This window comes from Anas platyrhynchos, chromosome Z (assembly GCF_047663525.1).
Source record: "Anas platyrhynchos isolate ZD024472 breed Pekin duck chromosome Z, IASCAAS_PekinDuck_T2T, whole genome shotgun sequence".
NCBI classification, from domain to species: domain Eukaryota; kingdom Metazoa; phylum Chordata; class Aves; order Anseriformes; family Anatidae; genus Anas; species Anas platyrhynchos.
Genome location: NC_092621.1, coordinates 28,663,553 through 28,681,915, shown reverse-complemented (window position 1 = coordinate 28,681,915; position 18,363 = coordinate 28,663,553).

The following is an 18,363-nucleotide window of genomic DNA, read 5'->3' as shown; positions in this document are numbered from 1 at the left end:
CAGAGTGGCACCTGGCCACTGGTGTTCAGGGCTGCCAATAATGAACAGTCATGTTTTCAACTCCACAGCAGTGCTTAAAGCTCACTTATTTTTCTCTTGCACCAAAACTCTGCGGTGCAAACTCCTTATGTGTTATTGACATGGTGCTGAAGGCTGTTGCCACAGCCTTGGCTTACATCTGTCTTCAAAGCACAGGGTTGCTGATGTGATGCCAGCAAATCATCTTTTGACACTGCAAATAGATGCTTTGTAGGCTTATGTCTGGAAAACGCACCACATTTGGTACCATTCACATCAAGGAAATTTCTCATTGGCCTCCCCCCTGGAAGTACATTTCCCTACATAAGAGCAACTCCCAGTCCTAAACCCTTGTATCCTTGACGGCACTGATTTACACCTCCCTTCCCCAGGAGTATATAAGTCTGTCTCTCCAAAACATTCTCCCTGTTAATACCTATGTAAGTCTGGATGATAATTTATTTGAGCCATAGAAATAACTCATTTAGACCCTAGTATGATTTTTCTATCAAGCCATGAAATCTGATTTTTTTTTTCCATCACCATGTCCAACTGATTGAATGTGTTTTCTGTCTTTGTGATTTACACTGTACCTAATTGTAGCATGAACAGGTTAGCTCCTCAGAAATAACTAACAGGTGTACAATTATGTGCACTCACATTACCCCCATCTGGGTGATTTCACACTCCATATCCAAACGCAGCAGCTTATTTTTCTTTTTTGGCAAGTGGTTGAAAACTAACTCAAGGTGGAATGTGCCCTGCTGGAAATCAAACTGCAAGCATGAAACTTCATCACGGTCTTAAAACAATGTTTGCTTCATGCCGTAACATACCATAGAAAGATGTCAGTCAGGTGACTTCATTATTTGTGTATCCTACAAAGCATAATTTAAGGACAGATTGTGATCTATATAATTATTTGGCAGGTATAAGGTGTGAAAATCATGTCAGCAATGATGTTCCAGAGACTTTTCTATGTGCTTTAGCTGGACATACAGTGCATGTGGTGGTAGTGACATGGCACTTGCTATATCATGATTAAAAAAACAATACACTTGCTAACTTTTTTAAAAATTTTTTTATAAAATATTTTAATTTTGTATTTGGTTTCCAGTTGCCATTTGTGTTCTTGTTATGAAATATATATATTGTATATGCAAATTAGAGTCTTAAGTTTAAAAATCAACTCCCTAAATCAAAGCTGCTCTCTGATTTTCCAAATATTTCCTTCCTGAAGTCCTTATATCTGTAGCTTGCCTGTGCAGAGCTGTGGAAGAGACTATCATACATTCAAGTACTGAATAACAGAGGCAGTTTGATCTCAGAAGAGGGGTGAGTGTGAAGATGTGCCCTGCAGTGATTGGAACACTAATCATTTTAGTTTAATTACATACATACTGGCTGTGAGAGATATTCAGCTCTGTCATTTGTGTATGAAAACCATCTTATTTTGCCATATCACTTGATGCTGAACACTTTCTTAAACAACTAGATTTCTTTCTATCTCACATGTTCCTCAGGCATGTTAATACCATACCTATTGTAATATCATTGAGGTAAATATTTCCAAGTACTTTTTCCTAGCACTGAAGACAATTTTGGCTTTTGGAAAATCTCCCTAGCTATCTACTTTATGTTGTCCTGACAGAGTTATGCACCATAAGCTCTGAGCATTGAACTCTTCTGGATTTGAGTTCTGTGTCACTGATTTCTCTCCTACTGGAAAGTTAGGTGCAAAAAATCAGGACCCTTTAGCCACTGGCACATGCTGGTATGAATTTGACCATAAGAAAAATACGTGCTTCAACCACATAATATAAAAGATATCCCATGGCTAGTGTAACGTCAGAAGCTGTTTGGATTGATATTACTAGTATTTTATCTTAAATTAATTTCCAAGTAACTGTAACTGAGGGAAAGGAGCTGTCAAAGGCACATGCAGAAAATTAAGGGGGGGAAAGAACCTGTGGGAGATGCATACAACGTGGTCTTCAGTTTGTCTACAGTGGGATTAACCATCATTTTTGTGAGTTAAGTGTAAGATAAACTACAAGATGGGCAAATCAAAATAAAATACATGAAGAAAATGATTTAAGAAAATGAGGAGACTGAGGGCAAAGTCTTTTTTTTTCTTTTTTTTTCTTTTTTTTTTCTTTTTTTTTCTTTTTTTTTTTTCCCAAAAGCAAGAATTTGTAGCATTCTCCTTTATAGAGCCTAAAGTTCATGTACATATTGAATACATAACTTCTGCGCACTTGGCTCTTCTGGGCTCCGTAAAGATCAAAGAGGAGCCAAAATACTGCAAGACCTTCAAGAATAAGCAGAAAATGTATGGCTGCCCTCCAGAGGTCTTTCCCTGGCTTTGTTCAGCAGTAATTGTTAATAATAGGCATTGCAAGGAGGCCAAATGCATGCTGTGTCTGTTCAGTATTTTGCTTCTCACTCTGAAAGGGTTTTTAGAACAAGACTCTATCATATGTTCCCTGAAATTAGTTTCCCCCTTAGAATTATGCAGATCCCCTTTAAAGGGGAAGGGGATTTAAAAAAAAAAATAATCAAATTGCTGAGCTACCTACTTTCCAGGGAGGGAATGAGGGGCGGGTAGTGGCAGGAGCCTAACCCTGCCTGGTATATCAGGGTTAGGGTCCTGGGCTTGGGCAGGTAGATGAGGAGCTTTCCAGGCTGACCAGGCTAGCTGAGTTGAGGAAGCCACACCTGAGAGGAAGTATTATAAGGTACATGCAAAGTTACTACAGGGAAACAACCCAGTGTTTCTTCCAGGTAAGAAATGTGACAACCTACTGTCTCCATGCAGCTCTTTGGTTTCTTCAAGACAGGCAGAGACAATTCTGTGCATCGGCAAGTGCAAAGGCCCTTTCCCCTTGCTTTCCTCAGATGCATACATCAGTTGGAATCCAAAGCTAACTGCCCAGACTATGACAGTTTGTGCATCAAAGCAAGGGAGGGATTTGTCCTCTTGTTAGGCTGGTATTCTCCACAGGCTCTTCAGATTTCAGGCAGGGACATGGGTCTGAAGCATGGAGATTTAAGTGGCTTTCAGTCAGCTGTTGAGGGACAAGGGATTTTCCACATCTCTCAGGAAGAGGATAATGTGGAGATCTGTAACTTTTAAACATCCCTTGTGAGAAACATTGGAAAAACTCACATTATTTGAGGACATACATTATGCAGTGCCAGCCACTGGGGTCTCCAGTGGAAATAGCCATCCCTAAGAAACTGCATCTTTTAAATGGTTTCAGATAACCTGGACAAAGGATGCTAAATATCATATGGTGGTATTTGGATAGAGCCACATTCTACAGAAAAATTAAATTGTGTTTTCAGACAGTAAGTTCAGAAAAGAGAAGAAAGTTGGAATCTACATATTATCACTGTAAAGCTGAATAACCAATCCTCTGATTCTGGGGAGCTCCTAACAAGAGAACCAGAGGGTGACAAGGGCTCAGGGTACAACACTTTTGCACAAATTAATGCAAGGCAGGTAACTGGCCAAGGACAAAGCAAAAATATGAGGAAAGCTGCTCAGGCTGGACTGTAGATTTATCAGGGTGGGCAGGAGAGAGTCCTCAAAAAACGTCCCGAAGGGCTGCATGCACACTGGCAAATTCCACTAACAACAAGCAGTAAGAGAAAGGTGCACACACTTCAGTGGGTCACAGACTGTTGCAAGAAGTTGACATTGCCAGCTGTATGTGTATTGGCAGTGAGGAGGAGATCAAGAAAGACAACTCTGGTGTGGCCTAACACAGTTTACTCTTCCTGAGGCAGAAGGATAGAGTAGTAGGTTTTTAATCCCTTGCACCAGCAACACTGGTGTTAGCTCTGAAATAAGATTGCAGGCAGTATAAAGTAAACAGGAAATTTTAGGCTCTACAATGATGAGTTTGTCATTCAAGAAGAATCTGAATGGGTTATACCTGTTAATAACAAATGAGAGGTGGTGATATTTGTCATGTTACAGGAACAATGTAACCAACTATATTTTCACAAGTTCTTAAATCATATTTAACAACTCTGTGGAGGAAAAGAGGACCTTAATAACTGGAGAAGATAACATAGCTCTAAATGGGGTACAATACTGTGCTGAAGAGGTCCAGCTGTCATACAGTTTACTGCCTTTGGAGAGTTCTGACTTCCAGAGAAAACAAAAAACAAACAAACAAAAAAAGTAATAAAAAGTGCATTATCCTACTCTAACCATGATAGATGCATTGAAAAAAACAGAGGAGATGAGCAAATTTTCTGTTTCCTACTAAACAAAAAAATGCTAGGAGAGATGGGAGACAGTGTTTTTTTGTTTGTTTGGTTGGTTTTGTTTGTTTGTTTTCCCAGTTGAGCAGGTGCCCAGCCATTCTTGTTCAACCAATTACTTGGGAAACAGTATTTCTTAAAACTGCCAATTGAATAGTCTTCAGTATCAAAAGTGTTTTGGTGATAAGGTCAGTATTCTGTGTTGATACAAAAGGTCTACAGAAATGTTGCTTTGATATGATAAGAAAATAAATGGTAAATAAGCTTAAGTGGAGGCCTGAGTCTCTTCATTTGCAGAAAGAGAACATGATGCTGAACTGAGCTGGAAAGCTGGCCTCATAAAGCCAGGCACACGGAAGAGTGGCCATGGGTAAGGTACATCACCATCTGAGGGGCCATCACTATATAGTACAGTTGCAGTATGACATATCAAGGGTATCTTTCAACACATCTGCCACATCAGGTAAGAACAAAAGTGAGAAAAGATTGAGGATTGTGGAAGAAACAGCAGGTGCCTGTGTTGCTTATTGCTCTGCTATCATGGCTAGATTGTCTTCAGGATACACCTAGCCCAGATCTGCCTGTATCAGGCAGCAGTTTGCAAGGCATACATGTCACAGGCTGGTTTAGTGACCAAACTTTGGACTACCTTATACAATATCACTGGACTTGTGTCAGGGAGCAATATGTTGCTGCGCATAAGTGTGCAGGGCTGTGATCAGTATTAATTTTGCTCCCTAGACATGAGCCTTCCTGAGCAGGAGTAATTACACAGTTCCTGCAGCTTTGTTGTGGGAGCAACGAGCAGCTCTGGGGCTGGCTGAGTGTGAATAGGTACCTCCAGGGTTATTTCCTCTGAAATTGTGGTTGAGAATCTCACAGAGGGAGGCTGTGTGTTCCCTAGGTTGCCCACTTGAACAGCTTCTCCCTCCAATTCCACAAACTGCAAATCCTACCTCAATAAGGGGTCATTGAGGTAAAGTAACCACCGCAAGGCATTCATGATGCTTTGGAGCAGGCTTCACTTTGCTACAGCAGTTTTCATGGCTGGGGAAATTTTCAAGCCAGGTGTATTTATCAAATTCACTCTCTCTAAATTTATTCTAATATAGCCTTTTGACTCGTTCTAAATACAAAAAAGAGATCCAAAAAAAGCATCAGAAATTATTATTTTAGGCAGAAAATGGTATGAAAAAATGTCCTGGTTTCAGAAGAATAGGAGGCTTATGTATAAAGCAGTCAGTAAAATATCCTGTCACAAGTGAGAAAGCAAATACGTGAAACTTGAAAGAAAAAAAACATCCTCAAGTTTTGTTTGTGGTTAGCAAAGACTGTAGAGTCAATATGAAGTGCAGAAGTGCATGGTGTCCAGGGTGGAGGGAAGATGAAAAGCGACTGATGGACCAAACAGTGGTTTGCAAAATGGAGGCTCTTGTTAATGGAAATAACTAGGAGGTCTTACAAAGACAGCGCTGTCCCACTAGGCCCATAAAATGGCATGGACATGGCTGAAGAAGTGGGGTTGCAGGAACTCATGGAATTACCCTCTTTGTACAACATGATGTCTCTTCAGGGAGCTAGAACTGGTCTGTGGTTGTGACGGAGCAAGAAAGACTGATCTTTGTGTTTGGTCTTATCACACGTTCCTCTGCTCTGTCATCAAAAGCAGCAAGACTTGGGTTATTGCAGAAATGTAAGATGAGTGTGCCCACTGTAAGGACCAAGGACACATGCCACACAGTACATATGCAAACATCCATGTTTGACAATACAAGTAGCTTCTGAGGCAAGACTCCAACCCAAGCTTCAAAGCTCATTCTAAAGAATTCCTGTGGGCAAAAGCAGTTTCACCTCTGCAGGGTGGGTGGATAAGTACAGGGAGACACAAGCCTATGCAAACCCAGGTTTTAAGCTGATCTTCCCAAGGGCCTGCTGATCATTCCTTGGAAGGCCATATTTAGTTTAGGAATGGGATTGCAAGACCTAAGTCTCATGCCTAGGCAGGAGGCTTGAGAAGCACAATATAGACACTGTGTGGTATTAGTTACAGGTGGTAATTTGTACAGGAAGTCTGTGGGATAGAGTCTGCTGATTTGATGTAGCTCATGAGTGCCACTTCCTTCTTCCAGTATGGATGTAACCCTATTTCTTAGTCTGTCTGTTGTTAAAATGGGGATACAGCTCACCTATAACATGTGGGAGTAATAAGCCTCAACTAAATGATGCTTACAAAGTGATTTGCATTCCTTGAAAGGAACGTGTTGTACAAACACAAAATATTTCAGTCAAACTCTATGTAAAGGTTGCATTTATAAATGGTGTACAAGGGTGTAACAAATGATTAACAGATGTTATAGCCATGTTTCGGAGATTAATGTACTCTAGATGGTTATAAACTATCTATTGAGTTGTTGGACTCTTAAAGGATCTAGAGAAGTAGATTAACCATGGATTAAAGTATCAGTCATATGTTGAACTCATTTATAAATGTACCCTTACTAGAAAATGTGAATATATTTTTCATGGGGTTTCATTCACTGGAAACGAGCAACGGTGACTTGGGTCTGTCATTTCACTATTACAAACAAGATGTAGGGTGGTAAAAGCATTACTCCTTCTTTTAAGACACTTTATTATGTTGATACGAAAATTCATATAATGGAAATCACACATCTTGACACCCTTCTTCTCTTACTCCTAGAGAAGGCTAAACCCTCCTATACCTTCGGATTAGATTCTTTGCAGTTTTTTTCTACATAACTAGTAAAGTGAATTTGTTATACTGTTCTCCTCAGAAACTGATACAGAGCAAAAATAAAGTAGGTATGAGAATTAAAAAAAAAAACACACACACACACACAAAAAAACATAAACCTCAAGTTATTCAACTCCCACAGAGATCTAACATTAATTAAACTAATAAATAATGTGGTAGCAAAAGTAGCCTTTGTACCCAATTATTACATTTACTGTCAGTCATTTTTAGCAGTGCTGCTCCAATTCAACAACTGTTACTTAAAAACTTCCAACTTTTTATGTCTTTTAAATAGTCCCATGTGAATGATTACTCCAGCTTTTTAAGTTATCCAGCACTCAACTTTTTGTTCCCATCCTCTCTTGTTTTATTCATTTATTTATTTATTTTTTATAATTTCTAAATTTTGTGTTTCTAAATCTTGTGTGTTTAGTGTCATTTAGTAGCTATTGTATTGAACCATGAAAGTGATTCTACCCTTGCCTTCTTCGGTGCAAATCCAGAATAAGTAAGGCCGTGTGACACAACAGCAGAGAAAATGTCTATGTGGTCTGATTTTTTAGGTCTGAACCTAAGTTCCCTCTTCTGTCTAGCTCTGCTCATGCGGATGTGAGTTGCTTCTATCAATCATCATTACCACAGTAATCATCCCACAGGGATATGCTCAGTCTGTGCTCTAAATCAAATTGCCTGACACCATGGCTGTTCCTGTGGGCTCATGAACGGAGCACTCTGATACCAGCCCCTACATGCCAGTATATACAGTGTCTCTGAGCTCCTTTATTAGCCACCAAGTCTGTAAATATGGAAAGAAAATAGTTCCTGCTGCTTGTGTTTCAGAAGTAAAACCATAGGGGTTTGACATAGAAGCAAACAACTACAGAGTGCAGCTTCTGAAAAATGGGCCACACCAACCAGCCATTGTCACCCAGAGTCATCCACAGTGCTATCTTTCTCTCATGTATGCAATGTGTCAGACACCACTCGATGACAAGAGCTGTTAAACAACAGCATTTGTGTTGCCTGATCCTGTTTAACCAGCTCCATCTATTTTATCTTCAATTTAAATCCATAAGTTGTTGCACCTCCTTATGTAATAAACTCCAGTGCAGAATAATAAACCAAACCCAGGAACCTGGAGGAGTGCTAGTTGAAGCATGGCACAGGTCTTCTCAGAGGGACTTATGCACATAGCCTTGTTTGGGACCATAATGAGCATGGAATGACAAGCCTGGATTTTTATTTTTTTAAATCTATTTTCCAACAACACAAGAAAGCATTTTCTTTGCAAACTCAATTCCTACATACATGTATTTTCTGCTCCCTACCTGTTATTTACCTCCCTTTACACATGAATTTTATTTCATGCTTTTATTAATAGAGGTCTTACCCCCTTCTCCATCCCATGCTTTCCGTGTTTCAGAAGTAACAAAAGAAACTGTATCAAATCAATAAATTCCTAGCTGAGAGGCCAGCTCCATCTAAGCCCTTAGACCCACTGGGCATTGGCTTGCTGAGTGTAACCTGAAATCTTAAAACACTTTCTAGACGAACATTAAGGTACAAATGAGGGCTGGTTTGTCTCTCAAGTCAACACTTAAAATGAAAAAGCTGATGATGTTTTCATTGAGGTGGAAAGAGTGACAGACGGCCTCTTGACAGAGGATTACCAAGAGAGAGAAAACAGAGCTAAAGTTCTGTTTTCACTTTTCAACTGCAGAATGAAGGAGGGAGGTCGGGGGCTGGTGAGGAGGTTAGGAGTGGGGAACTGCATTTTTTCCTTGTGTTTTTTTGTTGGTCTCAGTTACATATATATCACCATGGCTAAATTAAAAGGCCTGTATTCTGCTGATGGATGGGCAGTAGGTTTTGCCTGGAACCACAGGAACTTTCAGGACAACATTGGCAATACCTGCACTAGAGGGAAATTGTCATTATAAGCTGACTGTTGAACTTCCCTTCCAGTAACAGACTGGGACTCAATCCATGCAAGCTCTTTCTGTACTTGTCTTTCTGTAGCAAAACATTTTATAAGTCTTTCAGGACCCAGTCCTCAACAAGGTACTTAAAAACAGGGGATTTTAAATTCACACTGACCTCTCCTGAAAAGGTCGGAAATGGGAAAAAAAATCACACATTAAAACAAAACAAATAAATAAACAAACAAACAAACAAACAAAAAACAGAGCTACTTCTGAGGTGCAACTGAATGCACTGATTTGTACTTGTGCATAGAAGAGAATAACATAGACTGGAGCTTCTGGACCATCAGAGGGTTGCTGATACATTCCTGGCTAGACAAGCAATTGCAGACTGCACAGTCTGCAGCCCCCCTCTTACTCATAGTGTCCCTGCTCTCAGGGTGCAGGTAACCCCCTTAGACCAGACCTCAGCCTTTAAACCTGGGCCTGAAACTCTGCTCAGACTCTACCCACCAATGGGCACTATCACATAGCCTGGGACAACACTACAGGCTGTTTGGGTAGAAAAACAGACTGCACTGTAACCAACTCAGAAGGGGTCTTCCCCAGGCAAAGGAAGCAAGCATGAGCAATGACAGCAAGCATTCATGTTTACAACATTGTTAAATGAAAACAAGTCAAAGTTCTCCAACTTAGCATGTTCCTTCTAGAAACCCACATTCTTGGAAGGATTGATGCCTACACTTTGACCTTTCTTGGGTCAGACTGCCCTATTTAACTGAAAATTATAATACCTTGATGTCTTGATGTCTCAGGATCAAGCTGCACTTCTGTCATTCCAGTTATTTGTATTTTTCTCTCTGATTTAGTAGACTATTCCCATCAGTGGAGACATCTGACTCTAGTATTTCCAAGAGGAACAACTTTATCCTGTCTGTCTATCACGGTTCTGGACCCTGGGCCATCCTGAGGGGACTAAGAGGACCTAGAAGAGAAAAAAATGCAGCAACCTGCTCAGCGGTCAGCTTCAGCCTTCTTGCTGTTTGGCTGGTTTTACCCATATACTCCTGGACAAGAGTAGCAGGTGTGGGACAGGGAGATGCCTGGTCAGTCAAACCATGTATTTTCAAAAGGAAATATAATTGCAACTTTCTGAAAATTAAGTTCCTTCTGGTCAGGTACCCTTCCTATTCCTGTCATCTCCTGAAGAAAAAAAAATAATAATTACTGCTCATGTCTGACAAATCTTGGCCAGGTTCATCTCTGCAATCTCATAACCAAAGTAAACATTGCAAAAAGCACCATAGCACATATGTTCCATCAACATCGTGCCTTTACCACATGCACACTCTTGAAAAGTTGGTGGAAAAAAAAAAAAAAAAAGAAAGAAAAGTAAAGATGATTGAATCACACATGTAGTGAATATGAACCCAGGTGGAAATGTTTAGGAAATGTTTAGTATGTTATAAAAAAAATCACTTTTAAGAAAAAAGGATACATAGAAGTAGAGACAGTTCCACAGCAAGTCTGAGCCTAGACTGAAAGGCTCAACACATCATAGAGCTGGGTAGTGTTTCTGCACTGCTTGGAACCAGAGAGTGTTGCACATGTCGCTGCTTTTCCATTAACGTGCAGACAGAAATTAGCCCATGAGGCCAATATACAGTAAAGGGGAATATCAGAATGGTCATCCACCTACAGCAATGTGATGATAAAAGAAAGGCAGAACAAGGAGTAATGTGTGATGCACAGTGTGATATAGACAAGACAACTGGGACTGAACACCAGGGGGGACAACACTGGAGGGGAACTGCAAAAGTGAGGTGGGTGGAGGGGTTGAAAAGTGTACCACAAGGGCAGAACATGAAGTACTGTGGGCTGGGATGCAAAAGCAAAAGTTTGGATGCCAAGGAACACTGTGAGGGAAAAGCTTGCACAAGAAAGGGAGTCAGTGAGATGTTGCAAGAGGAAGAAAGAATTCCTGAAGAGAGAAAAGATGGACAACTAGAGAAGAGAAAGGAGGAGAGGGTAAATGAGAAGATGAAGGTAGAATAATAAGTTCATAGAATCACTTCAGTTGGAAATGGCATCTGAGACCATCAAGTTCAACCATCAACCTACTACTTCCAAATCTACCACTAAACCATGTCCTTAAGCACCCCTACAACCACATCCACAAGTCTTTTAAATACCTCCAGGGATGGTGACTCAACCACTTCTCTGGGCAGCCTGTTCCAATGCCTCACAACCCTTTCAGAGACATTTTCCTAATATCCAACCTAAACCTCTCCTGACATAATTTGAGGTCATTTCCTCTTGTCTTATCACTTAGTGCTTGGGTGAAGAGACTGATCCTCACATCACTACAACTGCTTTTGAGGTTAGTTTTAGAGTGTGATAAGATCTCCCCTGAGCCTCCTTTTCTCCAGGTTAAACAACCCCATCTCCCTCAGCTGCTCCTCATAAGACTTGTTTCTAGACCCTTCACCAACTTTGTAGCCCTTCTCCGGACATACTCCAGCACATCGATGTCGTTCTTATAGCGAGGGACCCAAAGCTGACCATAATATTCAAGGTGCAGCCTCACCAGAGCTGAATACAGAGGGACAATCACTTCCCTAGTCTTGCTGACCATGCTACTCCTGATACAAGCCAGGATGCTGTTGGCCTTCTTGGCTACCTGAACACACTGCTGGTTCATACCCAACTGGCTATCAACCAAGGTCCCTTTCCTCTAGGCAGCTTTCCAGCCACTCTTCCCCCAGCCTGTAGCGCTGCATGGGGTTGTTGTATCCCAAGTGCAGGACTCAGCACTTAGCCTTGTTGAACTTCATAAATTTGGCCTCAACCCATTAATCCAGCCTATCCAGATCCCTCTACAAAGCCCTCCTATCCTCGAACAGATCAGCACTTGGTCCTAACTTGGTGTCGTCTGTGAACTTACTGATGGTGTACTCAATACCCCTGTCCAGATCACTGATGAAGATATTGAAGAGAAATGGCCCCAGTACTGAGCCATGGAGACATCACCTGTGACCAGTCACCAACTGAATTTAAATCTGTTCACCATGATTCTTTGGGTCCAGCCACCCAGGCAATTCTTTATCCAGAGAAGTAGACACCTGTCCAAGCAATAAACAGCCATTTTCTGCAGCAGAATGCTGTGTGAAATGGTGTCAAAAGCTTTACTAAAGCTTAGATAGACAACATCCACAGGCTTTCCCTCCCCCACTGAATGTGTCACCTTGTTGTAGAAGACTAAGTTTGTCGAGCAGGACCTGCCTTTCGTAAGCCCATGCTGACTGGCCCTAATGACCTGGTTGCCTTGTAACTATTGCATGATGGCACTCAGGATGTTCTGCTTCATGAGCTTCCCTGGCACCAAGGCCATACTGACAGGCCTGTAGCTCCCCTGGTCCTCCTTCCAGTCCTTCCTGTAGATGGGCATCACATTTGCTAGCCACCAGTCCACTGGGACTTCCCTTGATAGCCAGGACTGCTGATAAAGAGAGAAGATAGAGCAGACTGAGCCAATGGGCCATTGTTTGATGAATTTTGGATGGAATTTCCAAATGCAAGTTAGAGAAGATAAATAAGAGTCTTTTCTGCTTTTTGTTGTTGTTGTTGTTCTTCACACAGAATCACAGAATCACAGAATCTCTAGGTTGGAAGAGACCTCAAGATCATCGAGTCCAACCTCTGACCTAACACTAACAGTCCCCACTAAACCATATCCCTAAGTTCTACATCTAAACGTCTTTTGAAGACTTCCAGGGATGGTGACTCAACCACCTCCCTGGGCAGCCTGTTCCAATGTCTAACAACCCTTTCAGTAAAGAAATTCTTCCTAACATCTAACCTAAAACTCCCCTGGCGCAACTTTAGCCCATTCCCCCTCGTCCTGTCACCAGGCACATGGGAGAACAGGCCAACCCCCATCTCGCTAGAGCCTCCTTTAATATACTTATACAGAGTGATAAGGTCACCCCTGAGCCTCCTCTTCTCCAGGCTGAACAAGCCCAGCTCCTTCAGCCGCTCCTCATAGGACTTGCTCTCCAGGCCCCTCACCAGCTTCGTCGCCCTTCTCTGGACCCGCTCAAGCACCTCGATGTCCTTCTTGTAGCGAGGGGCCCAGAACTGAACACAGTACTCGAGGTGCGGCCTCACCAGAGCCGAGTACAGGGGGACGATCACCTCCCTAGCCCTGCTGGTCACACTGTTTCTGATACAAGCCAGGATGCCGTTGGCCTTCTTGGCCACCTGAGCACACTGCTGGCTCATATTCAGCCGACTGTCCACCATCACTCCCAGGTCCTTCTCTGCCTGGCAGCTCTCCAGCCATTCCTCTCCCAGCCTGTAGCTCTTCTTGGGGTTATTGCGCCCCAGGTGCAGGACCCGGCACTTGGCCTTGTTAAACTTCATACAGTTGACCTCAGCCCATCGGTGCAGCCTATCCAGATCCTCCTGCAGAGCCTTCCTACCCTCAAGCAAATCGACACACTCACCTAGCTTGGTGTCATCTGCAAACTTACTGAGGGTGCACTCAATGCCCTCATCCAGATCATTGATGAAGATGTTAAAGAGGACCGGCCCCAGCACCGAGCCCTGGGGGACGCCACTAGTGACTGGCCTCCAACTGGACTTGGCTCCATTCTTCTTCTTCTTTTCTTTTTTTTTTTCCTTTTTTTTTTTCCTTTTTGTTTCTTTTTCTTTTCCCACTTTTGTTGTTTGCTACCTGAAATAGTTGTTCTATTAGGTCATCTAAATTTCAGTATTAGTGGAGTGAACTGACTTGTCAGTCAATTTAAAGTGTTGTTGTATGACCATATGAAGCTTAATTATGGGCCAAGGCATCCAAAATTTTATTATTTTTTAGTATGAAGAAGGTAAGGGAAAACTACCAGTAGAATAAGCAGACCTGTGTGGAAACAAGTCTGTAAAAGCCCTACAGACTAAAGTAAAATGAAATGACTGTGATATTAGAATATCCCTTTAGAATTCTATCAGAAGCTCTGTGGGGACCTGGCAACCCCAAAATTCAATAATGACATGGCTCTTTGCAGGTATATGAGGAGGAAGCAGCTGTTACAAGCCCTCTTATTTGCATTTGTTATCTTACCAGGACTCACATATAACAGTACTAGAGGAAAGGCAAATACATAAATGCAGATGTGTTTGCTAAATATTGGAGAGGAAGGAGGAGAATTTGAAACTGGCATGGCATGGGAACAGCATAAAACATAGCAGCACAATTTTTGTGTTTGTTTGGGAACAGAAAACATGCCAAAGGAGATGTCTCTTCAGAAGTCCACTATAGAGAGTTCTCTCCTTTCTTTTGCTTCCTTTGCTGTGCCTTTTATTTTGTGTAAGTGATGTGACACAGCTTTCCTCCACGTTTCAGTATTCAGAGGAGCGTAGGAGCCCACATAAAACAGAAATACTTACTCCTGTGCTGGGAATAACTCTATCAAACCTTGGATACAGCACTCACTTCTTAAGCCCTCTAAATAACTATCATTTTCTAATGAGGAAAAAGACTTCTTCCAGTTGCAAGGAAAAGTCTGCAGCTGGATCTCAATGCAGCAGTCAGCAAGCTTAGGCTGGGCTGGGACAAAGAGAAGAGGTTTGACTTGCTTTTCTGCTGTTTGCTGAAAAACATTTGTAACAGTTACAATGACAAGGGAGCAGTGATAATATTAAGTAAAATCAGGCTGGGGCTGCATGAACAGGAGAATACAACACCATGGTCTGCCTTGCTCCACATCTGAGGGTTTGCTCTACTCACTTTTTTTCTGCCCCAAATCCATGTGACCGTCCACACTGCTGCTTCTATTCAGCCTGGACAGAATTCAGAAGAAACTGTTACCTCATAACAAACCAGATTTTTTAGTAAAGAGCATAATTTTTTCACAGATCACATCAAGTTCTCTCATGCAAGCTTAAGATAAGAATAGTCATAGTGCAGCATGCAAAAGTTTCATCCAGTCATTTTTTATGCCTCACAGAGATCAATACTGGAGACCTAGGGAAGAGTAATGCAAACAATAATTATTAATAATGATTATAATGATAAATAATAATTATTTATAATTATAATTATAAACAATAATACAGAAATAACATCCAACACAATCCAGATATCTGCACCTCACTACCTTCAAAGCAGGAGGTGCCATCTTCATCTAAGTTGCTCATTGGAAAGTCTTCTTCCATTAATGTGACTAGCTCCTTTAAACAGGCATGCACATGGCACACAAGCACACACAAGTACTTCTCTATGGATTAGAGGAGTCTGCTATTTTTTATGACTCATCCTGTATTTTGATGTGCTGAAGTGTGTTTTACTCCAGTTTAGTTTCATGAACACTGATGAAAATATTAGTCTTCACAAGAATAGGTTTAAATGAATTTTCATAGTTCCACATTACTCAATAAGTAAATATGTGGTAAGCTGTTATGTTTATGTAGTAATATTTAATTAAATATCGTAGGATTAACAGATGTACTAAATCCTTTTATGTGCAGCCATCTCAGATATTGCCAAAACCATAATAAATTATAAGTTTGGACATACAACAAAATGCTAATTTTTATAAAGAAGAATTCATAAACAAATCTTTGTACCTTTGGGAAAAACAGGTACTGCATTGTAAATATTTATTATAGGAGTATTATTGAGAAACAGACACAGCAGGAGCTGTGCAGCTGGAACTAAGCTGCTGTGAATAATTTTGTTAAAGAACACTGTCAACAATATTTATACTGTGTCCAAATTGTGCTAAGTTTTTTACACACTATTAAGAAGATAAGATCACATACCTATTGTGGTGTTTGGCAACTCACTCAGAGCCAAGAAGTCTGGCTGAGCTCTGTCGTGCTCGGTGCCTAAGCCCTTAACTGATGGGCGTTACGCAAGGCGCCCTCCGCGCAGCCAAGGGTAGCGTTATGTCTGCTCCTACAAGGGCTTTCTTTCCAACAGGGTAGCTCAACCCCAACAGCCCTGTCAGACAGCAGCAGAGCGGTGGTATGAAGCAGGATCCAAAGGAGGGAGAGTGACTGTGCCCCTAAAGTGATCAACTGCTAAGCAATATTCTAAGACCTACAGAGTCTCCTCAGGAAATTCTCACTTGGTGGAGGTGCAGTGGGAAGAATTATGCTCCTTTGTGCCATGTGCAGACTTTGGCTCATCTGTATGTGTGTGTTTGGGTTCTGCTCAGATACTCCGTTCTGTCCCTTAAAGTAGATATGAGTTTGCAGATGAGTTCACCAATGCAGAGAAAAACATGAAGCTTAGACTCCACTACATAAAATAAAATAAAATAAAATAAAATAAAATAAAATAAAATAAAATAAAATAAAATAAAATAAAATAAAATAAAATAAAATAAAATAAAATAAAATAAAATCAGGAAAATGTGCATGCATAGGAATGTATATTCTCACAGGATGCATTTGTTAAACAGCACATATGGAATCACATCTAAACTCAGATACTTAAATTTTGCTTACCAACATTTCATATTGCAAAATTTTGCGAATTTTTAAAATGCAGGATATACCTCACCTGTTTACTTTCTTTTTAATCAGTTTTTATTTTCTTTGGATTTTCCTGATGGTATTTTACACTAAAAATTAGTTAAGGTCAAGACAATATTTTACAACTGAATAGAATTGCTTCCTTAGAGCATTCAGTATTTAAGCTGCATTATATAAGAGCATTATATAAGCTGTTTGTTCTTTTTTTCCCCTCAAGCATTATAAGAAATTAGACTAAGAGACGTGCAATTGCAGATACATATGATTCAAAAGAAAATTTGTTGTCTATCATTCAAGCTATGGATTGAATCCATAAGACTTTTTAAAGAGTATATATAAATTGTAACTTCCGCACATAATTTTAGCCTGGGTTTCCTAAGAAAACAAGGTTTGTGAGATTAGAACTCTCACCTGTTTCTATCTGCCCATTGTGCTCCCTACTAACAATGCTTCAACCACTGACAATTTCAATCGAAACTGACAGAGAGGATGAAGTTTCTGGTATCACCTAGTTTTTTCAAGTCCAGAGGAAAAAGCATGCAGGCAGAGTCAAGGGACTTGCGTAGTAATCCCTTATGCTGTCCTAGAGGACTCAGAATGGACAGGTCCATCAGAAAGGCTTCATACACCAAAGCAGACTGTGGACCAGAGCTCTCACCTAGTCTTATCATAGCTGAGCCCTGAGACACCAGTCCTCTGTGGGCTGGTCAGGAGCTCCTGGGCAGTTTGGTTTGTGACAGAACTCTGGAAGTCAGGCATTAAAACCCATTGGTACTGGCAGATGTGTGCCTCTGCATATGCTTTAGCAACCCAGGGTCTTTAATCAGCATTAATCAACATTTAGCAACTTTCTGTCTCTGTCTTCCAGCATGTGCTGATGCTAGCCGCTGCCCACAGGTGGCAGTGAGCCTTCACTGTTTGCAAGAGAAACACCATTTACTCAGTTTTGTTGTTTGTGGGCAACTGTGTAAAAGCCTCGTTCCTCCTGAAGCTCTGTTTGAGATGCTCACATTTGGCTTTCTGGCAACTGTGTTAGCAGAGGGCTGGCTGCGCTTCCCAGTCCTGTCTGCAAATGCTATAACATAATCTGTATGACTGGGAAGAATTTGTAGGCTGATCAGAACGAGCGAGACTGACCGAAGAATTAATTCAAATCTGTGATGCCGAGCTGTTACAATATAGTACAAAAAGCTATGCTTCTAAAGGGAATCTGCTGCAGATAGGATGGCCATTCTATTATTTATAACTGCCGGAACTTATCCCCAGAAGGGAGACAGAGCGAGGGAGGGAAAAAATAAAAGCATCTGAGTACATTAGTGGAGATCAGAAAATTGCTCCTGCTATTTGGAGCAACAGACTTTGCTGTCAACAAACATAGCTTCCCTAGGATTTTTCCAAAGGATAAAGTCACAATTGTTTACATTTAAGCACTTCTCTCTCCCATGTCCTTTATCACAACAAAGTTATTTAGGATTCCTATGAAACAATGATATACATTTCTGACGTTCCAAAATATGCACAGAGTGCAAACTTTTAAACCTGCACAGATAAATAGATTAGATTAAAGAGCCCTTAGAACAAAAACAATGGTGTGGAGTGGAAAAACAGACAGCAAGTAGCATTTAGCCAACCTAGACATTGAAGATGTTTGAATATATTGTATAAAGTCAGCATAAATATTTGCCCTTTATTTTTTCTTATAGTATCAATAACTACATGAATGAAGAAGGATGGGGTTTTTATTTTTTTTCTCTCCAGCAACTGCTGCAAACTTCAAAGTGAAGAGTAATGTCAGCAAACTGAAAAAGCAAACAAATGTAATTTTTCTCAAACAATCCCTTTCCAAATGTGAATTAA